This window comes from Euleptes europaea, chromosome 10 (assembly GCF_029931775.1).
Source record: "Euleptes europaea isolate rEulEur1 chromosome 10, rEulEur1.hap1, whole genome shotgun sequence".
In the NCBI taxonomy this organism is placed as follows: domain Eukaryota; kingdom Metazoa; phylum Chordata; class Lepidosauria; order Squamata; family Sphaerodactylidae; genus Euleptes; species Euleptes europaea.
In genome coordinates, this window is record NC_079321.1 from 29,356,503 (window position 1) to 29,370,002 (window position 13,500).

The 13,500-nt window shown below is 43.5% G+C and overlaps 1 protein-coding gene across 3 annotated transcripts in view; it reads right to left on the reverse strand.

Annotated features, from left to right (window-relative positions):
• The window catches only part of GRHL1 (grainyhead like transcription factor 1), a 65,848-nt gene that overhangs the window by 21,745 nt on the left and 30,603 nt on the right, over positions 1 to 13,500 (reverse strand). The window lies entirely within an intron of this gene.

Sequence of the window (13,500 nt, forward strand, 5' to 3'; positions counted from 1 at the left end):
ATGCCAGGAAAAGCTTCTCAGCTGACCACTTCCATATATTAAGCCTCTATTAAACAGAAAGGACTTTTTTTTTCTCCAGGCCTACTGGCAACCTGACACACACCTCTGCTGATACACTTTCTAGGTCAGGGCATTTGTCCAACAAATAGAAAATAGTGATATTAGTTTTCCACATTCCATATACTTTGCATCTCACCTGAACAAAATGCTGCTTTTCTTCAAAGCTGTTAAAACTTTAATATCAGCAGTGGATGAGAGACCCCTAGTGGAATGCAGCAGCTATTACACTTCTAAATACTGCCCCCTTCCCAGGGAGCTAACAAGGCTTTTTTTTTTAAAACATAAAACAGCAAGGAAATTGAGGAATTTTGACAAGAAACAAACAGCTCCAGATTTAAAGAAAGCAGTTCTCTTTCTCAATGGGAAGAGCTGCAAAAATGCAAGGCAAGGTTTTTAACATATGACATACTTCCATTTAAGAATCACTATAATCCCTGACCCAAAATTGGAGATGCCTAGGACTGAACCTGGGGCCTTCTGCCTGCAAATCATGTGCTCTTCCAGTGAGCTACCATGCCTTAAATACCTCTTTGTAGCTTCCCACCATCTGCTAATTAATAGAGAAGTAATAGTTACCTGACCTGGATGGCCCAGGCTAGCCTGATCTTGTCAGATCTCAGAAGCTAAGCAGGGTCAGCCCTGGTTAGTATTTGGATGGGAGACCACCAAGGAATACCAGGGTTGCTGTGCAGGGGAAGGCACTGGCAAAACCACCTCTGTTAGTCTCTTGCCATGAAATCCCCAAAAGTGGTCACCATAAGTCGGCTGCGACTTGAAGGCACTTTACACACACACAATATTTACCTCGGCAATGGCTAAGGGAAGCTTTGGTAACCAGCACTTAAGGTGCCTTGATGGTGTTGTTGTTTTTTTTAATTAATGAGTAAGCAAGATGGCAGTAACATTACTAACAGTGCCATCCTAAGCAGAATCACACTTTTGACTTCCATGCACTTAGAAGGGTGTCACTTGGCTTAGGATGTCACTTGTCAGTCACCCAGTGACATAGATTGACAGTCATTTCAGGACATAGGGGAAAAGGTTCTCCCATGCAGTGCTAAAGTAAGTTATGGGATCTGTGGCCACAAGATGTGGTGATAGAATGGAGTGGAACCTGGATGGCCACTGTGTGAACAGACTGCTGGACTTGATGGACCTTGGTCTGATCCAGCATGGCCTTTCTTATGTTCTTATGAGATTAGGCATCTCCATGGGAAGACAGAGCTATTCAGCCATGATGACTAAATAGAAGCTCCAAATTCAATGGTGCTCATAAAAGAAATGCAATATAATACATCATAAAAACAACAGTATAGGAATCAGCATTATTAATACTAGCCATATTAAAACTAGCCATAAACATAAACCAGGACATAAAAACAGCATAAAATAACATTCAGCAGCCTGAAATATGCATAAACCAGTCCTCAGACTAGAAGTAGACCATAAAAGCAAAAGGATTCTTACACGAGGTTTTATTCTACTGACCTACAGCCCTGGCTCTACTTTTTCTCTATGTTCACTTTTCCTCCTGCAGTTCTGCCTTCCTGCTAGCCAAACTAGATGTTATGGTGGCCCTGTGTTTGACTCGTGGCCGCTGCGTATATCTTAGGGAAGAATTAAACCATTTTTTAAAAGCACAAGGGCTTGATTGTGGGAGAACCAGGCAATCTTTTCATTGTCCCTTCTCCCAAGGGTTGTCAGGTCCCCCCTCTCCTCCGGCAGGAGGTTTTTTGGCCGGGGCCAGGGCGACAATCCCACACGTGCAGCCGCGTGCAATGCAATTACATCACTTCTGGGTTTACCCCGGGAGCGCAGCATTGCGCCAGGACACATTAGCACTCAAACCACAAAAACACTAGTGTTTGGGGGAGGGTTTGAGTGCTAAAGTGTCCCGTCTCGATGCAGCCTTCTGAGGGTGAACCCAGAAGTGACATAATCGCATCATGTGTGGCTGTGCGTGTGATCCTCACTCCAAGCCAGCTGAAGGACTGGCCGGCAATCGCCCACCAGTCCAAGCTACCTGTCAACCGTACCTCTCCCAGTGCCTTTTCAAGTACTGAAAGAGTACCAAAAGGTCTAGAGTGCTCAGCAACAGACTACCGTCTCCTTAATGGGAAAAACCTCTAAGCATCAACAGTGAACAAGCTACGGCTATTAAACACACAACACAAAATTAGACAGACCCCTTGGACTTAGGGTTGCCAAGTCCCTCTTTGCCACCGGTGGAAGGTTTTTGGGGCGGTGCCTGAGGAGGACAGGGTTTGGGGAGGGAGGGACTTTAATGCCAAGGAGTCCAATTGCCAAAGCAGCCATTTTCTCCAGGTGAACTGATCTCTATCGGCTGGAGATCAGTTGTAATAGCAGGAGATCTCCAGCTAGTATCTGGAGGTTGGCACCTCTAATTGGACTTCTATGCATAATAGCAGACGAACTGACATCAAGGCATTGGCTACATTTAACAAAAGCTCAAAGGGGCATTCAAAAGGTCTTTGGATCATGTTATGCTGATTATGCATCTGATTATCTAATTATACATCTTTCTGTGCCAAATATTTACGGCAGCTTAGACTGATATCAGCCAAGGTGTACTGAAAATTGCTTTACACCAATTAAGTCAGTATTTTCTTCATGCTACCAGGAAGATAATACACAAACAGAAGCTAAACTGAGACATATTTCTCTACTCCAATGATTTGAACCCTTTTCCAAAGAAACTTTCAAAGCCCATTTGGCTTGGACCATTCCTTACCAAAATGCAGGACTGGTCTTCAATCTTTCAAAAGATGAGTGACAGAATCTGCTACATCCCCACCCAAAAATTGCCAGAGGAGAGAAAAATGTAACCACAAAAGTTGCTGATCGACTTTGGCCTGTAGAGCAAGATTCCTCTTCTGTGTCCATTCTACTTTTAGAAGGCACTTCCGCATTCTTAAAATCTTTTTTTGTGTGTGTTTATTTTTGAGAAGTATTGTCTGCTTCCCTTTTAAAATGCAAATTTCAAAAGGTGGTGCCAGAATATTTGCACACACTGTAACTTTTACTAAAATCACACACAGCCCTTTCAAGAGTCCCGTCTCTACGGAAAATTCTTCAGCAGTTGCTCTGACATATTGAAAGCAGCTTCCTTCTTCTACTCTGTGAGCAAAGAAAACGTCAGTGCCTCACCCCAAAGGCCCTTAACATGCAGGGCTTTGGACTACATCCTAGACACATAATTTTGACAAGCATACACCAACACATGGGCGTGTAATTTTGACTTTAAGCACTGCAGATCATATTCCTTCTGTGATTCCATGAACACCTTCTTCTAAGCAATCACTGTGTGTGTGTGAAGTGCCATCAAGTCGCAGCCGACTTATGGCGACCCCTTTTTGGGGTTTTCATGGCAAAAGACTAACAGAGGTGGTTTGCCAGTGCCTTCCTCTGCACAGCAACCCTGGACTTCCTTGGTGGTCTCCCATCCAAATACTAACCAGGGCTGACCCTGCTTAGCTTCTGAGATCTGACGAGATCAGGCTAGCCTGGGCCATCCAGGTCAGAAGCAATCACTATACAGCACGTAACTATCTTGAAAGCAAGCCTGTCCTATAGAATTACTGAAGTAAGGGTTTCAAGAATGAATAGTCACTGTCTCATAACTATGATGAAGTTCAAAATGCCCTTACAGGACCTTGCATCAGCCTCCAAATATTTAGCTTTTGCTACTGGATTGACCTCCATAGCAGTAGGAGGTATCTGCTGTATGAGATACAATCCCATTGGCTAAAATCATACGAAAAGTTTAAAGCTTTGATTTCAAAATCATTTTCAAATGTTTTGGCTTTAGAACTGTTCAACATCACAACAATCTACATGAATTTAAGAATCCACAATTAACTTAATATAATGTGTGCGTGTGTGTTAAGTGCCGTCAAGTCGCTTCCGACTCCTGGCGACCCTATGAATCAATGTCCTCCAAAATGTCCTATCTTTGACAGCCTTACTCAGCTCTTGCAAACTGAGGGCTGTGGCTTTCTTTATTGAGTCAGTCCATCTCTTGTTGGGTCTTCCTCTTTTCCTGCTGCCCTCAACTTTTCCTAGCATGACTGTCTTCCAGTGACTCTTGCCGTCTCATAATGTGATCAAAATACGATAGCCTCAGTTTAGTCATTTTAGCTTCTAGGGTCAGTTCAGGCTTGATTTGACTTTAATATAATACTGTATCCCCATTGAAGTCCCCCAAAGCCTCATCCACATACAAACATATAATTATTAACAGAGAAAGCACAACAGAGCAAGAACCCTGATGCCCAAGAGTGAGGTGGAAGTGATTTCCTGCTCCTTATTGCAGCACCTCCTTACGTCTCATAGTTTATCGTCCACCAGTATCCTATGAATCCCCACCACCTATAACAGAAGGGTCACAAATATCTGCTGTGAGAAACATTCGGGGTGGCGAGGGGAGGGAGAACAGTTGCAACCCAACCCCTGGCAATGACTGTTTTTGTCTTTAAAAGTGTTCTCCAACGATTCTTGGTATTGTGCACTTTCAAGTTTACAGATTTCCTATCCAAGTTTTCCCTCAGACCTCCCTTTAGTAATGAATAAGACACTCATGGACTTAGAACGAAGGGACCATCTTGAACTAAGTGGTGATGCCAGAAGGAAATGCGCACCCTCCTTCTGGGGACAGAGCACCCCATCTTTTCCAGTGCTCCCGGATTATCTTGAATTCTTAACCATTCCAACCTTTCGAACACTTTTCTTCTTGGCCAGACATAATGCCTTACCCCTCAACGAATTGACTGGCAGATTTTCGAAAACCCCAGTCGAACAGAGAGTCTACCCATGGGGAAAGGCAAAGACAGAAACACTTATCCATTTTTTATTCAGTTGTTGTGATTTATATTCTTCTATAAGATCTTCTTTGATTACTCCATTGATTTTACACTTTCCCATATGCTCTCACGGCTACCACTTTATCTGCTGTTTGGTAATGTTACTCTATCCGTAGTTTACTACCTAACAGCCACTTGAAGATATGCCGAAAGTTATAATCAAGTTATGCCTAAAGGCTCATTTGCATACAGGCGCTCTTTTTGCACTGGAACTGGTATTGTTCACCTGATTCTGAATGAAGCTGAGGGGAGTTTGCTCACCACCAAGTGCAATTAGACTAACTCAAGATCAGAAAGGGTAGGAGAAAGAGAGCGAACTAGTTTTATGACTTTTCTTCTTACATCAAGCCAATTCTCCCTTGCAAGTCTATCATTATGCCTACTGAAAGGCTAATAGAAAAAGAGGCTCATATCCTTTGTGTAATCCAAAGGAATGAATATAGAAAGGCTCATTTGATGCCCTCAAGGAACGGCAGAAGGAGGAGACAGACTAGTGACTTTCACACAGCAGTTTTCCTCATCTCACATCAGGAAGCAAATTCAATTTAATTAAAAACCGAAGCCAAAACTTCGCCATCAGCTGGATGAAGCTATTTAAGTTTCATAAGTTTACTGTTTTGACACTTCCAAGGTACCCTCATGATTTAAACTGGGTTAAAAGGTCCAACAGCTGAGAGTAGCTCCATCTTTTATGAAGCAAAAATAACCGCTGCATGTGATCAAGTGTAGAAAAATACACACCCATGTACACGTCAAGAAATCCTGATTGGCCAGAGTTCCCACATATATGCCCAGGAATGCATTATGCCTACACTTGATATGGAAACACAGATACACACACTAAAATCATGTTTCTAAAGTAAAATGGGCATTACTCCAAATTTGAATATACTGAATGTTTTCAATCAATTATTTAATGTTGTTCTTTACCATTTGTGCATTTTTTTATCTAACTAATCAACTCATGTTACAAATAACAGAAGGCTTTTAAAATGAGAGCAGTTTAACCTCCTGCCTAAAAATGGAAGTCATCCATATAATTTATCACATACCAAATTAACCTGCTGGCTGCATTGAGACATCAAGATCAAATCCAGTTTAAAAATCATTGTTAACTCTAGTTAGTGTGATATCTGAATGCAGGCTGCGCAACAAACCTGTTTGTTGGTAGGGGTTAAACTGGCATTCCAAACCACCGTTTGCACTTTGCTTGATAACCATGGTTTGCAGTAATGCCTGAAAGCAGATATCCCAGTATGTTGGGTAGCACCACTCCTCTCAGCTTCCTGCATACAGACACACAAATCTAGTACAGAAACTCTTGCCAGTCCAGATGCATTAAGTTATGATGCTTTCTCAGCAGAGTCCTTCCTGCCCTCTGCCTTCTTTCCATGCCTCTCCACCCCTTTTCCCTGCTAGCAGTGACTCACCAAGTTGAGAAAATTCTAAAGGAAGAGGGACAAAAGATTTTGCTCAACCACAATTATTCATTTTCCCAACACACACAACAGAAATTTTTCCAGCTCTACACAAAGCTGTGAACTCGTTCATTTGTGTAGCGCTGGAACGATTTCTGCTCTGTATGTTGGGAAAAACGAATAAAAGTTAGTGGTTAAGTAAAATCTTTTGTCCCTCTACCTTTAAATTTCCCCCAGCTTGGTGAGTAGTGAACCCATGGTGTGAACTCCCATAAAGAGAGCTCACATTTCAACCCCTTCTTAATATCCCAGTGAATAAACAATGTACATGTTTCTTCCCAAGGTTTTATTTTATATTCAGGCTAGGAAATGCAGTGCAATTGCGAGAGGAGATGGAGAGAAAGTAAGTGCTGTAGAGATCTATTTTGCTTAAAGAAAAAGGCATAGGGAATCCAGTGAAGCCACAAGACCAGGAGTGTCAAACATATGGCCCATGGGCTGACTCCAGCCCCTTGAGAGCTTTTATTCACCCCATGAGCCAGTCCCAATCTGGGCAGGTGAGCTCACTGCGGGCTCTCCAGCAGAGGCAGCCCCCCCCCCTCAATCTGGGCTGGCGAGGCATGGCCTGGTCAATTGACATTTATGTTATATCCAGCCCTCATAACAAATAAGTTCGACACCCCTTCACTAGACAGAAAGGGAGAGGGAAGGAAGTTAAGAGAAAGATTAAAGAGCTTGGCTTGCCCTAGGCTCCCTTACCCAATTTCCCACCCATTTATTGCCACTCACCAATAGTGACCAGACTGCATACATCTTGAGGCTCTGCCAAGAAGCCTGGAACAGCACCAGTGATTCTGCTTGGAGATGGCAAAGGAAGCAAGCAGCAAAACAACTTGGATGTACAAACACTCTGAGTTTTGGTCTGTGTGTCTGGAAGACTGAACAGGGCATTCTATGCATATAGAAACGTAGCTGGAAAAATCCTAGCTAACCCTGTGATCAGCTACATTAGTTTTGTTGGTACATAGAGGTTGGTACATACATTTTTTTAAGCCATTGTCTACCAATAGTCCCAGGGTATGGTTTGAACAGAGCAACCTTACTGAAGATAACTAAGTCTGTATCTAGTCAGTGCTTAACTAGGTGACTTCCTCAGAATTCTATGTATTCACAGCCTTAAGTTTCACACAAAAAAGAAAGGTGGGATATAAATGTAAAAATCTGGGGCAAAGTGGTGTAGTCCATTCTATCACTTAATTGTGCTGCTTGTGTAGATTGTTGATTAATTATGACCAAAGCCCTTTGTTATTGGCCAATCGAGGCTTTAGCATCTCACCAAACTCTTCTTTTTAATTTATTTAGAAAATGTATACGCTACCACTGCAGAAACCGGCTTAAGGCAGCTCACAAGTAAAAACAGTAAAAGCCGACAAACATAAAATGATCAGTATATACCAACAAGCTATGAAGTCAGAAGCTAGCAGATGGCCCTCAGGCTAGAGGCAAATAATTAAAAATAGCTTAGAAAAATGGAACTCTTCATTTAAAAGCCTGACTCTTCCATCTTCTTGGAGTCTCATCTCGTAAAGCTCTGTAGAAGCTAGCTAACAAAGTTTAGTCACGTAAAATAGAGCAGGGGTCAATGGGGGAAAGGCGGGGAGGTAAGTTGTGAATTTCCTGTGTAGTGCAAGGGGTTGGACTAGATGACCCTTGAGGTCCCTTCCAGGTCTATGCCTCTAAAATATGATCTTAATTTGAGTCAACATAGTTGCTGCCTATAAGAACACTGCACTGAGTACATAGCCAAGTCAGTAAATTAGCCATATTATTAAGCCATAAACTGGACTATATAAATGGGTGTGGCCACTTCATAATGTTCTTCCACACATGACATGGATGATTACTCCAGGAGTTTTAACAAATTGTGCAAAAGTTGCCTGAACACCAATCCAGTTGAATAGGAACACTATGATATCATATAAGGTTGAGAAATGCTGTATTTGTTGAATCCATGCTACATAATGCTACAGCATGTCTGCCAAGTTATGAAAGACGCAGGATCAGGTGACCGTTCTCTGGGGTGATGCAAACCAGATTACTGGAATGACTAGAAGCAACAGCAACAAAGATGGCGAACTGAATTTCCAGTAAGGAATAAGAAGGAGCATTGAAGAGGGCATCTTAAGTAGACACAATGCTCAGAAGCAGGCAGTGTTTATGGCAACTAAAAACTCTCAGTTTCCACAAACATTTTAATACATTAAAATCCTTTTATGCAAATCAGAGTCAGAGTAAATAATCTATGTGGTTTATCTAAATTGACTGACAGGTTTAATATTCCCGTTTCTGTCAGGGCTGTAAACTATCCCGTAGACTGCTCATTTAAACTTTTAGTTAATTGGTTGAGAACCAGCTGTAATTAGTGATACTGAAAGTTAATCAAATACTTGCTCATTTTTAAGGCTACTTTGCTTTTAGCAAGTTCTTGCAAGGGACAGAAGGAGGAACCATTAAAATGGGCTTTTCTCCTTGCAACAACTAGTATTTTGGCTGTTAAAAATGTCACATCGCCTACGCTGAGGCTCTATCCGTATAGTTTCAGTTGGCTAATGAATGTAAAGAATTTTCTTAGTTAACCAACATTTTGCCTTTTACCAGTTGACAGTTGTAGCATAAACAGTGCCCTTTCCTCTCTCCAGCAACTGGCATTCATAAAAACAGCTAAGTAAAAAAAAAATCCATTTAAAGGAACATTTTTAAATGGAGGCTGGGAAATAAAGAACAGTAAAACTAGAAGAGCCATCAGTAATTCTAGTAAAACTAAAGACAAGGGATTCAAGCTGTTTTTCTACACAGAGAGGGAGAAACAATACAAACAGCACATCCAAACACAAGCTTGGTTTTGGTAAGAGAGCGGCTTTGACAGCATGCATGACCCAAAGAGTGAAATACACTCAGTTTTACCACTTACTGGTATAAGGGCTGCATCCACACATAGTTGGATATTACACTATCGTTCTGCTATAGCAATCCTTCCCAACCAGATGTGAATAGGGTTGCAAGGTCCCTCTTGGCCACCGGCGAGAGGTTTTCGGGGCGGAGCCTGAGGAGGGCGGGGTTTGGGGAGGGGAGGGACTGCAATGCCATAGAATCCAATTGCCAAACCGGCCATTTTCTCCAGGTGAACTGATCTTTATCAGCTACAGATCAGTTGTAATAGCAGGAGATCTCCAGCTACTACGTGGAGGTTGGCAACCCTAGATTTGAATGACCACTACTGAGCAATGATCACGCAATATCCTACAACACGTGGACGCAGCCTACCTTCTAACACAAGGCACAAAGTCATTTGGGTCTCAAAAGCTGTACATTTTATCTTTCCGGAAGCTTTTTCTGCAGTGCTTTCTATAGGTGACGTCACTTGCTTCTCTCGTTTCCATACGCAGATACTTGACATTCCACCTGCCCAAGTCTCAGCGGGAAACTCCCTTTTATGGCACATGTACATAAAACCTTCATTGACTCATCTGTACGGTTCTCAGTTCTAGTCAAACAGGAATCTCCAGACTCCCAAAGGGCGGCAGTGCCTTATTTTAATGAGCTTCACAACTGATGCTTCATCAGGGATTGCATCCTCGATGATAAAGGTGTTGCTACCGAAGATAATTGAAACTCTCATGGTCAAGGGCAAAAGGGAAGACTAAACTAGAAGTCTCTTATTCACCTACTACAATTAACATAATGAGGCGGGGAGGCCTTGTGGTTAAAGTACAAGCAGTAGAGCATTTTCTTTTAAAAAAAAACAAAAAACAAGTTTATGCAAGCCAGGAAAGCCCAAATCAAGAGCAATTTGTTTTGATTTCACTGTAGGGAAGGGTTATATTTCTGATCCTTTGAAATAAGTTGAGCTTTACTTTGGGAATAGGCCTACACTTGTTCACTGAGCTAAAGCTAAACACATGAAGCTATTCAAGACATAGGGCTGGCTGCTCCAGGTTGCAAATACTTGGAGATTTTGGGGGTGGAGCCTGAGGAGGGCAGGGTTTGGGGAAGGGAGGGAGTTCAATAGGTATAACACCATAGAGTACACCTTCCAAAGCAGCCATTGTCTCCAGGTGAACTGTCGCCTGGTGAGCAGTTGTAATCCCAGGTCTCCAGTCACCACCTGGAGGCTGGCAACCCTACCAATACAGAGTCAGACAACTGGTCCACCTAAGGTTACCAACCTCCAGGTGGGGCCTGGAGCTCTCTTGGATTTACAGTAGATCTCCAGACTACACAGATCAATTCCCCGGGAAGAAACAGCAGCTTTGGAGGGCTGACTCCAGGCCAAACTAGACATTCAGGTTTTTAAAGAACCGAGTTCAGGTTCCTTGGATCAACTTGGGTTCCCCAAATGGCTTAAAAAAAATTAAGGAGAGCTTGTTTGGGCTCCGAATGCCTCTGTGGGGAGGAAGAGGTCCTTCCTTTCCCCAAGCTGCTTTCCTATGCTGAAATCACTTGAAGCGGTTATTTCCCAATTTTGGCTGCTCCATGTGGAGTATTATATGCACAAGAAGCAGAAAAAACAGGGAAATATCCCCCCAAGCTGTTTTCCATGCTCAAACAGCTCTGGGGGGAGTTGGCAGGAGCCCTTCTTTCCCCCAAGACAGCATTCGGAACCCAAACAGGCTCTCCTTTATTTTTAAAAAGCCATTTCCCACAGCTGCTGTGTGACTGTGAGAAACCTGAGTTGGGCCCAGATCCCCTGGACCCAACTCTTTAAAAACCCCACAATGTCTATTTTGGCGCTCTATGCCATCACACTGCTGTTGAACTCCCTTCCCCTCCCCAAACCCTGCCCTCTCCAGACACCACACCCAATCTCAAGTAGCTTCCTACCTAAGCCAGAGTTGGAAACCCTATGTCCATTGAGCCTAGGGTTGCCAACATCCAGGTACTAGCTGGAGATCTCATAAGAACATAAGAAAGGCCCTGCTGGATCAAACCAAGGCCCATCAAGTCCAGCAGTCTGTTCACACAGCGGCCAACCAGGTGCCTCTAGGAAGCCACAAACAAGACGACTGCAGCAGCACCATCCTGCCTGTGTTCCACTGCACCCAAAATAATAGGCATTCTCCTCTGATACTAGAGAGAATAGGTATGCAGCATGACCAGTATCCATTCTAACTAATAACCATGAATACCCCTCTCCTCCATGAATATGTCCACTCCCTTCTTAAAGCCCTCCAAGCTGGCAGCCATCACCACATCCTGGGGCAGGGAGTTCCACAATTTAACTATGCGTTGTGTGAAAAAATATTTCCTTTTATCTGTTTTGAATTTCTCGCTCTCCAGCTTTAGCAGATGACCCCGTGTTCTAGTATTATGGGAGAAAAACTTCTCCCTGTCCACTCTCTCCAAACCATGCATAATTTTATAGATCTCTATCATGTCTCCCCTTAGCCGCCTTCTTTCCAAGCTAAACAGCCCTAAGCGTCCTAACCGCTCCCCATAGAACAGTTGCTCTAGTCCCTTAATCATTTTGGTTGCTCTTTTCTGCACCTTCTCAAGCTCTGTAATATCCTTTTTTAGGTGTGGTGACCAGAACTGTACACAGTATTCCAAGTGTGGTCTCACCATAGATTTGTACAAGGGCAAATCTCCTGCTATTACAACTGATCTCCAGCCGATAGAGATCAGTTCCCCTGTAGAAAATGGCTGCTTTGGCAATTGGACTCTATGGCATTGCAGACCCTCCCCTCCCCAAACACTGCCCTCTTCAGGTTTCGCCCCAAAAACCTCCCGCTGGTGGCAAAGAGAGCCCTGGCAACCCTAACTGAGCCCAGCGGCGCTGCTTTCCAAAGACCATGCTCTTCTAAATCCTTCTGCTTGCAATCCTTTAAGCTGAAGTTGCCAACAACTGAACGTGGAAGCTTCCACATACAACACATGCGCCCCAATGCTGACCCCACAGCCCTTTCACTTTCTTCCTCGTTAACACTTGACAGGGTGTTCAAAATAAAAGGTTTCTCATGCACATGCACTGAAGTTTTATAACAACTGGCATCATTGTTCCAAGTGGGAGGGTGGGACAAAGGTGAGAAAAGAAAGGACTGCTAGGCAGCAATTTCATGGACGAAGTGAAATGGGAATCCAGGCTATAGGGATTCAGAGTGGCTTTCATTGAAGCCATGAGCTCCAGAACACTTCAGATCCCAAGAGTGTCTGTGTCTATAATAAGAGATCTGTGTCTTTAAGGAGACAGGGTAACAGGTGCCCATTCTTCCAAATGTTCTACCCTGTGCCATCACCTGACAGGTGAAGAGGAGAGTTCTTACCACTCGGTGGGAGGATACAGAGTCACAGAGGTCACTTGGTCAACTGCACAGGCCCAACGCCAGCATTGTGGTCAGACCAGGATGTGGGAAACCAAGGTTCAAATCCCACTAGGCCGTGGAAGCTCTCTGGGCAACCACAGGCAAACTGCACTCTCAGCCTGAGCTGAGTTGTTGCTGTGGGGATAAAATGGGAGGAGGGGTGAATGATGTTGTAAGCTGCTTTGAGTCCCCATCGGGGAGAAAAGCAAGGTATAAATATAAGCAAAACAGCTTGAGAAACTTGAAACGCCGAGCAACTCTCAACATCCTGGCAGTTTGCCTTCTCATCTTTCAAGCTACGCTAAAAGAGGGAGGGAGGGAGATATTTGCACACTTTGTAAAACAGTTTCTTTACTGTTTTCAAGTGGGACTGTTTAAATGTGCTCTTGGCAAGTAAGAGACAGGCTTGTTATCAGACAATAGAGTGGCTGAGTTTGAAGTTCTATGTAATGTGGTTTTTAAGTCTGAATGTTGATTTTTATGTAAGCTTGCTTTGAGTTTCATAAAGGGGTGCCAGCTCCGGGTTGGGAAATACCTGGAGATTTTGGGGGTTGGGCCTGAGGAAGGCGGGGTTTGGAGAGGGGAGGGACTTCAATGCCATAGAGTTCAATTGCCAAAGCAGCCATTTTCTCCAAGGGAACTGATCTCTGTCACCCGGAGATCAGTTGTAAAAACGGGCGATCTCCAGCCACCTCCTGGAGGTTGGCAACCCTAGTCCCACAGCACAGGAGAAAAGTGCGGTATTTCTCTAGATAAATGTAAAGATAAAATGGAGAGGGGAAT